General features: G+C 36.2%; 1 long non-coding RNA gene across 1 annotated transcript; it reads left to right on the top strand.

Annotated features, from left to right (window-relative positions):
- Nucleotides 1-10830: 10830 nt before the first annotated feature.
- LOC127115368 (uncharacterized) lies at nucleotides 10831-13357 on the top strand. The gene is made up of 3 exons (XR_007800710.1): nucleotides 10831-10969; nucleotides 12232-12330; nucleotides 12529-13357. It is a non-coding gene; the product is annotated as an uncharacterized LOC127115368 (long non-coding RNA).

Below are 13357 nucleotides of genomic sequence, written 5' to 3'. Positions count from 1 at the left end.
TTTTTAGAAGAGAGAACAAAAATGCCAAGGGTTTTGGTAATGCCTCAGTAGTTCTCTTGACTTTTTTTCTACCTCCTATGCCTTGTGTCTGCTATTGGGATTCAAAGAATGGTAGAAAACCTGCTGCATTGCTGGACAGTACAAGGTGAGGCATGGAGGGTGTGGTTGCTTTGTACTTTTCTTCCAAGATTCAAGTAAGCAAATATGGCCACATGTACTATTGGAGTATGGCTGCACTACAAGGCCTCAAAAGTGACAGAAGAATGATCAAGAATGCTGCATAATGATGCTGGTACAAGGCATGGTTGTGGAAGCATGGACAAGTGTGGTGCATTTGTACCTTTCTTACAATTTCAAGCAAACAAGTATAGATTCACATGTGCTGCATAATTTGACTTTGCAAACACACTTAAAATGACATTTATGAGCTGTTCCAATTGGCCAAATGTTGAAAAAATGTTTAAATCAAAAAGTCAACTCTTGGTCAAACTTACATTTAAATGAAAAAGGTCAAAATATGCCATTTTGATTGGTGAAGTTTTGGCACATGAAATTTATATTTTTGGAAAGAGGGGATCAAATGTGACTTGTAGGAAAAAACCCCACCAAAATTGGCCAAACGGTTTGAGAGATATGGCCCTTTGAAGTTCAAGATTTTCTGAAATCGATTCGGTCATAACTTGCCAACCACACATGGGAATTGAGAGTTCTAGGACTTTTTGGAAATGGGAGAACAAGATCTTCAACTTTCATGTTGGGCAAAAATTCATTTGATGCTTGTATCATGATGTAAGTTTGAGGATCAAAACTTTCCATTTTTGGTAAGTTTCAGTTACAGGCCCAGTTTCCATTTTGGGAAATTTTTGATCTGGCTTCAAATTCCTCCATGATGGTGTTTGGCATGATATATGATGACTATTTGGACATGAATGAACTCTCACAAACCAATTCCAATCATCCAATCACTGATTAAATGGACAGTTGACCAACAGTTGACTTTTAGGGTTTCTGCCTGATTGTGCATTGACTGATGACTTCCAAACCCTAATTCCTTGAGAACTTGACTTCAAATGATGTCCCAAGTTGTATGAACTCTTGATTATTAACCATGGTGCCCAAATTCCACAAGAATGACCACCAACCATTGCCTTGACTGACAGTTGACTTTTTTAGGGTTTTTGACTGTCTGTGTGTGAACTGATGACCTCTGAGCCTTCAACCCTTGACCAAAATACTTCAAATAGACCTCCAAGCCATGTGAACTTGTTGGACAAACCCCAAGGCCTTGGTTCAATGAGAAATTCCTTTGCTTGCTTGGTTGACTGATCAGGAGATTGGTTTGACCTAATTCTTGATTGCTTGCTCTTGAGGCAACTGAGGGACAATGCAAATGCTATGCAAAGGATCATGATATGCTATGACCTAATATGAAAATGTATGCATAATGATAGGTGCAAATTTGAGGTGCTACAGTAAGGATGCTGGTCCGACATGTTTTAATTGTGGCGAGAAAGGCCATATCAGTTCGCAGTGCTCGAAACCGAAGAAGGCGACTACTGCAGCTCATACTACTGGTAGGGTGTTTGCTCTGAGTGGGGCTGAAGCTCCTAAAGAAGATAATCTGATTAAAGGTACTTGCTTGATTAATAATGTTGAATTGCTTGCTATTGTTGACACTGGTGCTACTCATTCGTTTATTTCGTATGAGTGTGCGACCAGGATTGGTGTGATTATGTCGTCCCTAGGCGGAAGTATGGTGATAGATACTCCTGCTAATGGTTCTGTGAAGACTTCTGTTGTCTGTCGAGGTTGTCATTTGACGATCTTTGAGAGAGAGTTCGTGGTTGATTTGGTGTGCTTACCCTTGCACCAAATTGATATTATTCTGGGAATGAATTGGCTAGAATTCTATGGCGTGTTTATCAACTGCTATAGGAAGACGGTGCGGTTTTCTGAAGTTGGTGAGAATGATGAGGCAAGATTTCTATCTGCTAGGCAGGTGGGGGATTTTGTGAAAGATGAAGCTCAGATATTCGCTTTATTTGCGTCTCTGCAAGCGGATAAGAAAGTGGTGAGTGTAGATTTGCCTGTTGTCTGTGAATTTCAGGATGTGTTTCCGGAGGATGTAAGTGATTTACCTCCAGAACGTGAAGTCGAATTTGCCATTGACTTAGTACCAGGTACGAGTCCAGTGTCGATGTCTCCTTATAGAATGTCGGCAACTGAATTAGTTGAATTGAAGAAGCAACTTGAAGAATTGCTTGAGAAGAAGTTTGTGCGTCCAAGTGTTTCTCCTTGGGGTGCACCAGTATTGTTAGTGAAGAAGAAAGAAGGTACGATGAGGTTGTGTGTCGATTATCGGCAGTTGAATAAGGTGACTATCAAGAATCGGTATCCATTGCCGAGGATTGATGATTTGATGGACCAGTTGGTTGGAGCTCATGTTTTCAGTAAGATTGATTTGCGGTCGGGTTATCATCAGATCCGAGTGAAGTCAGATGATATTGCGAAGACTGCTTTCCGTACGAGGTATGGTCATTATGAATACACTGTGATGCCGTTCGGTGTGTCTAATGCTCCAGGTGTGTTTATGGAATATATGAATCGTATATTTCATCCGTACCTTGATAATTTTGTTGTGGTGTTCATAGATGATATATTGATATATTCTAAGACGGAAGAAGAGCATGCAGGACATCTGAGAATTGTTTTGCAGGTGTTAAGAGAAAAGAAATTATATGCAAAGTTATCTAAATGTGAGTTCTGGTTGAAGGAAGTGAGTTTCCTTGGCCATGTGATTTCGAGTGGTGGGATTTCTGTTGATCCTGCTAAAGTTGATGCTGTATTACAGTGGGAGACTCCGAAGTCTGCTACTGAGATACGCAGTTTTCTGGGGTTAGCTAGTTATTATCGCAGATTTATTGAGGGCTTCTCTAAGTTGGCATTGCCGTTGACGCAGTTGACTAAGAAGGGTCAAGTGTATGTGTGGGATGCAGCTTGTGAAGCGAGTTTTGTTGAGTTGAAGAGGCGGTTGACCAGTGCTCCAGTGTTGATCTTGCCTAATCCTGGTGAGTCCTTCGTTGTTTATTGTGATGCTTCTTTGATGGGTCTTGGTGGTGTTTTGATGCAGAATGGTAAAGTTGTAGCTTATGCTTCTAGACAGTTGAAAGTTCATGAGAGGAATTATCCTACGCATGATCTAGAACTTGCAGCTGTTGTATTTGTGTTGAAAATGTGGAGGCATTATCTGTATGATTCCAGATTCGAAGTGTTCAGTGATCACAAGAGTCTGAAGTATCTGTTTGATCAGAAAGAGTTAAATATGAGGCAGAGAAGGTGGTTAGAATTACTGAAGGATTTTGACTTTGAATTGAGTTATCATCCCGGTAAGGCTAATGTAGTTGCAGATGCGCTGAGTAGAAAGTCTCTACATATGTCTATGATGATGGTTCGGGAGCTTGAGTTAATTGAACAGTTCCGTGATATGAGTTTGGGTTGTGAAGTTTCCGCTGATAGTGTAAAGTTGGGTATGCTGAAGTTGACTAGTGGAATTCTGGAAGATATTCGGAATGGTCAGCAAGTTGATGTCGCTCTAGTTGATCATATTACTATGGTTAACCAGGGTAATGGTGGTAATTTTGAGATTGATGAGAATGGCATCCTGCGATTTAAAGGTAGAGTTTGTGTTCCTGAGGTGTCTGAATTGAAAAAGAGTATTCTTGAAGAGGGCCATAGGAGTGGATTGAGTATCCATCCAGGTGCAACTAAAATGTATCAAGATTTGAAGAAGTTGTTTTGGTGGGCTGGTATGAAAAGAAGACCCTGAGAGGTAAGAAGATTGCTCTAGTGAAAGTTGTTTGGGGAGGTCCAGCTGGTGAGAGCTTGACTTGGGAGCGTGAAGATCAGATGAAGGAGTCGTATCCGGCTCTATTTGCTTGAGGTATGTTTTCGAGGACGAAAACTTCTAAAGTGGGGGAGAGTTGTAACACCCAGAATATTGTTAGATTAATTTAAATATTATTTTAATATGATTATTTGAAGGTAAAATGAATTATTAAATAATATTGGGAATTATTATTATTATTATAGATGTTATTTATTTTAATAATAATTAAATAAATAAAATAAATGGAATATGAAGAGTGGAAGGGTAAAAGTGGAATTTGATAAAAGAGACCAAAGTGAGAACTCAGAGTGTTTTTCACGTATTTTTGCCTCAGAGTCAGAGAAAGGGAGAAACGCTGAAGAGAAAGAGAAGGAAGAGGAAAAGGCCAAAGATTGCTCAGAACTTCCTTCAATCCAAAGAGGTAAGGGGTCTGAACCTTATTAAACGATAATATGCGAGCAAATTCATGATATATGTTGGATTGTTGATGGATTTTGGGGATTTTAAGGAGATTGGGAAAGTTGGGGTTTTGATGGAAATTCTCCGATCTGTGAGTTTTGTTGAGTTATATGCATTATAATCGAAGTATGTTGTGTATATATGACTGTTAAATGTTGATATTGGGTTGTTAGATGTGGGGTATGAGTTATGGCGAGTAGAGAAGCAAAGCTGCGCTGGTTTCCGTAGCAGATGGCTTCTGTTCGCGCGCGATTCGCGGCGCGAAGCCCAGTTCGCGGCGCGAACTGGGCAGGATTCAGAGGAGTTTTGTAACGCATCGTTCGCGGCGCGAACCCTGCTGCGCGGCGCGTACCGAAGCGAATTAAATGTTCGCGACGCGATCCTTCGTTCGCGGCGCGTCCTGGAGTAATGGAGGAGTTCGCGGCGCGTCCCTATGTTGGCGGCGCGAACTGTGCTGTGAAGCTAATGTTGGTGAGTTTTTGAGTACGTTGAGTTGCGAGACTCTTAGTAAGTCGCTGTAATTGTATTATAAACAATTAACAGTGATTATATGATTGTGTATGAGGTGGTTATGATGATGAGATGTTGAATTTACGTGTTTAGTTATAAATGTGTTATGTAACGATGTGATATCGTTGTAATGTTGTTGTTGTTTTGTTGAGTTGTATGTCATGCTATTAATGATGATGATAACATGACTATATGATGCTGTTGTTGCTATGTTGATTATGATGCATGTTTGGTGTGCATGCATTCATGAAAGGCCGATGCCTAGTGATGAACGGACTGAGTTCCAATGATGTTGTTGACTCCGGGCTTGTTGAGAGGCTTGGTTCCTTGCGGGGAACTCGGATTCTATGGTGATGAATCTGGGAGTGGTGATCCTGTAGTTGGTCACAAAATGGGTATACCGAGTCGTGTTGAGTCATGCATGGGTGTGTGCATTGCATTTGATATGTTGTTTTGTTGATGTTCGTGAGTATGTTGATTATGATGATTATGATGAGCTGTGTTGGCATATGTGGAATATATTTATGTTTATATTTCTGTCGTTATATTATTATTTAATAATGTAATTCTCACCCCTTCTGCATGTGTTTATGTTCATCTATGATGAGCAATGTGCAGATAAAGAGGAGTAGCTATTGTTGAGGTTTGAAGAATAAGTGTAGAGTTATTCTACAGAGTCGAGTCAAATGCTCTGGTCATGTGACACCGGGGTTATGGGATTCGATAGATAATTGGTTATTATTTACGTTGTTTATGATGACTAATATGTCGAGATGCTTTGTTGAGATAATGTTGAAACATTATTATGAATTGTTATATGATGAATGATAATATTTGTGTTGTTGTCCGCTGCGAAGTTTTAATAAAATAAATAATATGTTTTATGTTGTGATGCGATAAGTGTTATGTTGTTAGAAACGTAAACTCTTCTACATGTTGTACTCTGATAATCTATTTAAATATGTCGTTTGGGTAGAAGGGTGTTACATGTGGCACCCATATTGTCACACAGTAGTCGTGGATGTTCATGTATGGGTATTCTTAGCTCATGAAGTAAGTTTTGTAGCCACTTGAGCTCAGTGGTAGCGGTAGCAACTGCACGATATTCAGACTCAGTAGATGACCGTGTAATAGTTCTTTGCTTTCTTGAGAGCCACGAAATTAGGTTGCCTCCAAAGAGAATGATGTAAGCTAAGGTAGATGTGTGATCATCATTGTTCCCACCCCAATATGCATCAAAGTATGCTAACAAGTTGTTTGCGACAGTTTTATGTAGCATGAGACCATGACTAATGGTTTGTTTGATATACAAAAGAATGCGTTTCAAGTGCTGCAAATGAAGGGAGGTTGGCTTATGCATAAATTGGGACAACTTATTGATGCAGTATGAAAAGTCTAGACGAGTAAGATTAAGGTACTGAAGTCCACCAATAATTCTATGAAACTCTATGGCATCGGTGGATGATGTACCATCGTGATGTTGTAGCACAACTGTGGAAGAAAGTGGTGGGGGAGATGGTTTCTCCCCCTCCATGTCAAACTTTTGTAAGAGGTCACGAATGTACCGGTGTTGAGAAAGAAAAATTCCAGAGCTTGTTGGTATCATTTCAATACCCAGAAAGTAGTGAGGTTGTCATATTTTTCAACGAAAATTGTTGAGATAATGCCTTGATGAAGCTTTGAAGGAATGTAGAGTTGTTACCAGTGAGCAGCAAGTCATCTACATAGACTAGAAAATAAGCCTTAGTATCACCTGAGTGATAAATGAACAAGGATGGATCACTTTTGATTGTTTGGAATCCATACGCGATAATAAAATCCTTTAGAGAGTCATGCCATGTTGTTGGTGCTTGACGTAGGCCATAAATGGCCATGTGAAGTTTACATACATAGTTGAGGTGTGTTGCGTCTTTCATACCTGGAGGTTGGTCCATGAAGACTTCTTCAGTAAGAGCTCCTTGTAAGAATGCATTGTTCATATCAAGTTGGTGCATTTACCACTTATGAGAGATTGCAAGGGTAAGAATAATCTTAATTGTTTGTGGGCGAACAACTGGTGCAAATGTCTCCTTGAAGTCAATGTTAGGACATTGTGTGAAATCCTTGGCAACAAGACGTGCCTTGTAGCGAGCAATAGAACCATCACTATTTCTCTTGATACAAAATAACCATCTACATCCAACAATGTTTTGCCCTGCCTTAGGTGGTACAAGGGAGAATGTGTCATTTCTTATTAATGCTTCAAATTCATCGACAATTGCCTTATGCCAATGAGTGTGTTTCATTGCCTCATGAAAGTTTCAAGGTTCTAAATTCTCAGGTACATGATGTTTTGATTCAGTGTACATCCTTTTTGGCTTGAGTATATTATTCTTGGACCTTGTGATGATTTGGTTTGTCTCAGTAGTGGGGGCTGTAAAGGTATTAAGAGTGACAATAGGTGTAGTAACAAGATTATGTGTATGAGTATCATTACTTGACATTGTATTTAAAGTCAAAAGACCCTCATCTTCATGGGGCATAGCTTGTGACTCGATTGGTGATTGTTGAAGGATAAGTATGATGGTATGAGGGGGTTGTGGCATGTTGGGTATGGTTAGAGATGGTGGTGGTGTAGGTTTGACAAGTTGGTTGTATGGAAAGATGTGGTCAAAATTTTTGACATGCCAAGAGGTGTACATTTTTTGATTTATTGAGTCAAGACATATATAATTGTATTGGGATTCTGCATATTCTAGGAATATGCATGGTTGAGACTGGGATTGTAGTTTGTTTGAGACATAAGGTCGCAACGAAGGAAAACAAAGGCATCCAAAAGAATGAAGATGTGAAGTTGTTGGGTTTTTCTTGTGTAAGACTTGATATGGTGATTTCATGTTGAGGATAGGGGTTGGTAATAGATACACTACTAAGTTGAATGCAAAGGATCAGTATTCGGGTGGTAAGTTTGACATATGTAATAAGGCTCTTCCAGTTTCAACTACATGTCTATGTCTCCTCTCAACTGGAGCATTAAGTGCAGGTGTATGTGATGGTGTGGTGAGATGAGATATGCCATGTGTGTGGAGAAATGATTTTAGTTTGATGAATTCTCCTCCATTATCAGAGTGCAATGAAATAATTTTTTCTTTGAAGTAGTTTTCAACAAGATTTTTGAATTTGGGAAACAAACTAGAGACATCTGATTTATTTCTTAATGGATAGAGCCATAAATATTTGGTGAAGTGATCAACAAAAAGTAAATAATATGAGAAACCATCTAAAGACTTGATGTGGGATGGACCCCATACGTCAGTATATATAAGTTCTAATGGTTTTTGTGTTTTAATATTGGAAATGGAAAAAGGTAACTTGTGAATATTAACACTATTGCATGATATACAAGGTTGTTGTTGGCTTTTTATTTTGTGAGATGGTAGGAGATGTCTAAGTACGCGATCAGATGGATTCCCCAATATGTGATGCCATGGTGGAGGAATGTATGTAGTTGTGACGAGTGTCTGTTGTAGAGTTGATGGATGGGGCATGTGGTAGAGTCCATTGTTATGCTGCCCTTTTAGAAGAGGTTCCATTGTCTTCAAATCCTTTATCAAGAAATGATCAGGAAAAAATTCAATGAAAATTTGATTAATGTGACATAGAGATGAAACAGACAATAGTTTTTGAGTAATTTTAGACACATGTAAAACATTTGAGAGATGAAATGACTGAGAGGGAGTTTTTAAAATGATTTTACCAATGTTGGAGATGGTGTGTCCAAATCCATCACCAACCAAAAGCTGATCTGAACCTGTATAAGATTGAGACAAGTGCAAGTTGTCTAACTCATTTGTTATATGATGGGAAGCTCCCGAGTCTAGGATCCAATCTGATGCACCTGAAGGCATGGCCCTAGTATGAAGAGCGGTATGAGGTTGATTCTTTTAAGGGTAGCCATGCAATCTGTAGTAGAACTTGGTTGTATGGCCTGATTTGTCACAAAATTGATACACTACACACTTCGAGAAGCCCGATGATGTTGATCTGGGCATTGTGGTAGTGTTTTGGTGTTTTGTTATAGAATTGTTTCCCTTTGTGTGTAGTGTTTTCAGTAGCAATGAGAGGAGTTTTTTGCACAGTTGTATCCCTCTTTAAATAACTTTCAAAATCAGAAAGGAGATCATGAAGATCATCAAATCCGATAGGATTTTCTCTGGTTCTTAGAGAAGCAGTCACTTCACGACACTTAGAGCCAAGGTCATTCAAAGTGTGGATGACAAGGTCCACTAGGGAGTTGATGATGGCTAATTCATCAGATAAAGCCTTGATACCATGGAGGTATACAGAAATAGATTGGGATCCTTTTGTGAATCGAGAGAGTCTCTCTTTTAGGTGCATAATTCTTGCACGAGTTTTGCTTGCAAACATCTTAGTGAGAATGTCCCAAGCTTGTTTGGAGGTCTTGACATTCCCCAACATGGTAATGATGCTTGAATCAACAGATGATATGATTGCATGCAGAATCAGTTAATCCCGTCTTTTCCAACGTTTGTATGCTGGATCAATTTGGGCTAGACTGGCAGTGGTGCCATCAACATAGTAAATGAGATCATACCCTACAAAGAGTGCGTTGAACAACACATGCCAAGCAGGAAAATTGTTGCTGCTCAGTTTCACTGATGAGTGAGTGTTTAGGAGAATAACAGAGTTGACATTTGGGATAATTGAAATTTCAGATGTTGTTGAGGAAGGCATGGTGAGATTGTGGATCGGTTTTGCCGTAAAGCTTAGTAAACTACTAATACCATATAAGTGAATGTGTTTCTGAATAAATATTTTACAGAGATATACATATATTACATAGTGAAAATTGAATAAGAAATGCTTGAAATAAGCTTAAACTTTAGTTAGCTAGCGGTTAATACTTGACAGAGTTATATGCCTCTAAATGTTAATAATAATCAAATAACTCTCCTTTAATATTTGATAACCGATTCAAATATTCTTTTATTGTTTGATTATTCAATTTGATTCTGTTAGTCCATTAATATATATATATATATATATATATATATATATATATATATATATATATATATATATATATATATATATTTGTAATTTAAAATGATGATAATGTTGATTGCGTAAAAAAATAGCTTTTTTATGTTTTGCAATAATTGAACAATGGCGGAAAGTTTTTGCAAGGGTTTAAGAAAATATGAGATATACATTTAAATGAAGTTTAAAAATATGATAACATAAATATGAAGATACGTTTTAGAAAGATGATTTTGGAATATGATGTGTCGGAAAGGATCCTTTTGAATAGAGTTAAAAATGAAAAATTTTAAAAATAAATAAAAGTATATATAAGGTGAATTTTGAATTTCTCAAAAAATTAGAAGCCATAGTCTTTACTTGACTACACCTTGGAGCGGGTCGGACTTGATTACACTTGTCCTATTGAAATGAATTCGAATCACTAGCTAACATCTCAAATTTAAAACTTGTCAAGTACATAACAAAAGAACAAATTTGAAAAAGAAGACTTCACAAATTATATGGCATCCATTTCATAAAAAAAATGTTCTTTTTTCATTTTTATATATATTAAAATAACTGTTTTTTATTATATTAATGCAATATTTTTATCCATCGCTACATATTTATTTATTAATTTTTACTTTATTTAACTACTAGTATTTTAATAACTAAAATTAATAAAAATATTATAATAAATAATATTAATTAAATAATATTAATTTTATCATTTAAATTAGCATATCTATACTTAAAAATATGCATAGGTATTGGAATCCCATCAATTAGTACTAGAGCTCATCAATTAGTACTAGAGCTGTCAAATAAACCCTATATTTAAAAGCTCCAATTATTAAGTCCCATTAAAGTCTCAATATATTAAACCCCCTCTCATTGAGATTTATTTTAGGCCCTAAAACTTTAGGCCCTTTCTATAATGCATTTTTTTAGGCCCCATTGAGGGGCCTTATTTTATTCCCAAAATTTGGACGATGAATTTATCTATAGCATTCCATTCATGTTCTGTGCAAAGCTTCCGCCGCCGTCAATCCATTACACTGTCGTCGACTTTTCTCCATCACAGAAATAAAGGTACTCTTTTATCTCCATTTCTCTTTAATCTCTAGTTTTCTTAAAATCAACTTTCATTTTTCATCTCATTTGAATCAACAATTATAATACTGCTTAATATGTCACTCACAAGTTGTTTGTGAAAATGCCTCAACAACTTTATGCATGTTATAAATTTTATTAAAATGCAATGCTGATGGTAAAGTTTCGATGATTAATTTGTCACGTTTTAATCTTAGTGGTACTTTGAGTCATTCTGTTACAAATTTAGGTTCTTTAGTTGAAATCAGATTGAGGATAATCATATCAATGGCGTAGTGCCTAATAATTTGACCAGTTTGATGAATATGAAATTGTTGGATCTAAGTGACAATAATATTTCTCCGCCTTCGCCGGTTTTTACTAATGAATTGAAGCCTATGGTTGAAGGGAATTCTTTGGCTAGAATGATTTTTTTTTTGGCTGGATTGAAACCTATTATTGGATCAGGTTTGATTCATGTTGATACAGTTACCAAACTTGCTTTGTCTTTGACTAGAATGAAAATTAATGCTTCCAATTAATTTTAAGGTTGTTGTTGATAATTTGATAATTAATAATTAATGATGATTAATAGAAGATAATTCCATCAATGATTTTAATCAAATGAGTCAACAAAAACATATATACCCCACTGTCTTGGTTGAATAATTATGCTTTCAAATTGAGTTTCAAGACCAAACTATTCTTCTAGGATCTTGATAGCTTCCAAATACAATTGTTCTGCTTTTTCAAATGCCTTCTTGACCTTGTACATCTCTGTCTAAAAAGACAATAATAGAAATTTGAGTTGTGTAATAACAAATTCATTTATTTCATGATTAACCTTAACAATAGGTGTGAATTCCAAACAAATTACGAAAGAAACAATTAGCTGCTGCGTGAATTGAAATTATGATCACATGTATTAATATTATTTTCACATTTCACTATTTGTTGCTATGTATGATCACATATATTAGTATTATTTGATAAATACGAGGGTAAGAGTTAGATACACTCACTGCTACAGAGAGTGTAAGCTAGGTGCACACACTGCTAAGTGAATTGAAATTGGATTATCAAAATGGAAAACAAAAGCATTAAAATCATTATATAGCAATTTTTAATATATTAAATAATTGGATATATAAGTTAGAAAGAAAAAAAAACTAGCTTTAACATGAAGCATACACATGTGTTGCTATTTCTGTTCTCTAATTGTAAATAAATAAAATCTAAGTTCACATGTTTTGTTTTTTCAGTTCCCAGCTCACAAAAGCATATCAAACTAATGCAACAATATTGCAGTTTTATTTGAGGTTTTGAAAGCAGTTAATTGAACAGAGACGATATATGATGAGGTATAATAAGTGTCTATCGCTGTTTCAGATTTCAGGATTTTATCTTTCTACTAGTTACCAAATAGAGTATACAAGTAAATAGAATGATATTAAAATTCATTATAATATATTTTAACTCTAAGTTTATATTTTTTTTAGTTTTTGGAATGTGATTCTTAATATATAACCATGACATAACACACATTCTTTTTGTTATAGTATGGAGTCAATGGATACGAGTGAGTATGCACATGGTCAAGATGAAATTCGTAAGGAAATATTGTCAATACTTTGGAATTTCTAGTGAATCCCTCCATAAAATTAGAGAGAGTGTCAAACATATTAAAAGATCTGATGGAAGGATGCTTAAGTTCAAAGATTGTGTCGAGGATGCAGGGATAAATGTTAGCGGTGGTTTAAGATTTGATGTATCTACTAGATGAAATAACACTTATTTGATGCTTGAAAGTGACTTGCAATATAGGAAAGCTTTTGAGTTTTATAAGGTGGCGGATAGAAGCTATAAATATTGTCCACTGATGAGGAATGGGAAAGGGGGGAAAAGATTTGTGAGTTTTTAGAACCTTTTTATGAAATTACCAATTTGATTTCTGGTTCATCTTATCCAACTGCAAATATGTATTTCATGCAAGTGTGAAAAATCCAGTGCATTTTAGAAAAACATCAAAAAAGTATTGATAAGGTGATAAAAGATATGTCTGATAATATGAAAGTGAAATTTGACAAATACTAGAAAAACTATAGTGTTGTGCTAGCATTTGGAGCTATTCTTGATCCACGCTTGAAGGATAATTTTTTGAGGTTTTGCTATACTACACTTGATGCCTCAACCTCTGAAGGGAAACTTAAGAATGCAATGGATAAATTCAAAGGACTTTATGAAGAATATATGAGTTATTCTACCAATCAAAGTGTTTCTCTTTCTCAACCATCTAATGAGTTCAACTCATTGGCTAAGCTATCTAGAGAGGGGAATAAAGCTAAAAAAATCAAAAATTATAACGGTAAGTTTTTATATTAACATATT

This window comes from Lathyrus oleraceus, chromosome 1 (assembly GCF_024323335.1).
Source record: "Lathyrus oleraceus cultivar Zhongwan6 chromosome 1, CAAS_Psat_ZW6_1.0, whole genome shotgun sequence".
Lineage (NCBI taxonomy): Eukaryota > Viridiplantae > Streptophyta > Magnoliopsida > Fabales > Fabaceae > Lathyrus > Lathyrus oleraceus.
The sequence above is the reverse complement of the archived record's forward strand: the minus strand, read 5'-3'. Positions and strand labels throughout refer to the sequence as shown.